The sequence below is a fragment of the Pseudopipra pipra genome, chromosome 6 (assembly GCF_036250125.1).
Source record: "Pseudopipra pipra isolate bDixPip1 chromosome 6, bDixPip1.hap1, whole genome shotgun sequence".
Taxonomy (NCBI): domain Eukaryota; kingdom Metazoa; phylum Chordata; class Aves; order Passeriformes; family Pipridae; genus Pseudopipra; species Pseudopipra pipra.
In genome coordinates this window covers 34,128,341-34,129,969 of record NC_087554.1, presented here as the reverse complement: position 1 = coordinate 34,129,969, position 1,629 = coordinate 34,128,341, and the positions used below count along the sequence as shown (strand labels likewise).

Below are 1,629 nucleotides of genomic sequence, written 5' to 3'. Positions count from 1 at the left end.
AACAATGCTCATCTTCCTATTTCAAACTCTCCTTTAGTTGCTTCAAAATGCCATAAGCTTTTGTTTAAGTAAAACCAAACCTTCACCCATGATTCTGCTCCAGCTATTTATAGACAAAATGTCAAATCAACATTTTCCCTCATTAGCCGATGGTTTGTTGTTTTGGGGTTTTTTGTTTGGTTGTTTTTTTTTCTTCTGAAAACAGCTGAAGATAAGAAAAGCAGTAAAAACCATCTCAAAAGCTAGATTACACAACCCTCGCACAGAAAAAATTCCCATTAAACTCAAAGCTTCTTTTCTCCTCCTAAAACTTTCAAACCTACTCCTGCAATAAGGCCATTCTTCCCCTCTGAGCTAAATACCTGGAGTTAAGGTCTGTGGTGGTTATGAATGCACACACACATACATGTAACACACATGGGATTAGTTGTCTCATGTCTGGACCTTCACAACTCAAACTCAGCTAATATGTTATTAGCAGATAGTATGGATATTAGACACATCTCTCTGAAATGCAAGCTGGTGAGACAATATTTCAGATTTTGCTTAGTCTGGCATAAATCTAATATCAATAATCAGCAGAAATATATAACCTCAGATGTCCTTTCATTCAACTATTCTATTAATGCAATGACAAGCTTGTTTCTGATTTTCCAACCTTTCTTCTCAATGCTGATAAAAAATGTGTTCAAGACATCTCTCATGATAACTTCACATTCTCCTAAACATAATTAAAACCACAAAAGCCTAACAAAAAATCAAAAATGAAATATTTATTACCGCATTTTGTGACTTAACACCTTTTTTTTTCTTTTTGAAACATAACGTCACAGTCCTCATACAAGTATTTTAATGTAAATTTTGACAAAGCTTAAAGGTAACAGCATTTTCTTCTAGTGAGGAACACGTGCTGAGAAAGGAAGAATTCATGGACATACAATACCAATTCCACAGCAGATCTGATACTAGCAAAAACATTCTTTTTTTTTCAATTGAGGTAAACACATAGAATATCTAACATGAAACAATTAATAGACCGAACTCTGTACGAAGTTTGTTACAGTATTCTCTTGCTTTTTTCTTTTTTTCCCAAGCTTTGAGTTCATGATAAAGTCCTAGGTTTGGTGCAAAGACCATTAGTAACTTCTTTCATTTAGGAAAGCTGCCCAACTTTTAGTTTTGTTTTGTCCAAAGCCAAGGCTCAGAACTACTGGAAGAAGCTTCTGCTCTGTCTGTTCTGTCTTTTAAATCTTCACCTGCAAGCTCTTTGAAGAAGAGTCCAAAAAAAAAATAGATTGGGAAGGAATGGGGAGAGACTTAATGAAGCACGAACTATAAAGATCTGTTTGAAACTAAAGGACACATTTTATGAAGGAATGAAATGAGGGAATGGCAAGGCCTTCTTGGAACAGTCTTCTGAGTGATGAGAGACCCAGCAAGACTTTTTGTCTTCATCTCCAGGGTAGTTCTTTTCTCACTGGCCAAAACAGGTCTTTCATGTATAGTGACTTCACTGCTGAACCAAAACAGTCATTCTTTTGGGAACAACACACATAGTGTGGAAAACAAGGATTTTTTTTCTTCTAAAACTATTTGAGGCAACGTAACGGAGTGATCAACAGAAATGTA

At 35.5% G+C, this 1,629-nt stretch overlaps 1 protein-coding gene across 7 annotated transcripts in view; it reads right to left on the bottom strand.

Moving 5' to 3' along the window:
* Nucleotides 1-753: 753 nt before the first annotated feature.
* Nucleotides 754-1,629, bottom strand: part of MEIS2 (Meis homeobox 2) — a 171,575-nt gene continuing 170,699 nt past the window's right edge. For all 7 annotated transcript variants that reach the window (XM_064658487.1, XM_064658488.1, XM_064658489.1 and 4 more), the window contains one exon: nucleotides 754-1,629. This exon is cut by the window's right edge and continues 576 nt beyond it. The gene's annotated coding sequence lies outside the window, so the exon portion shown is untranslated.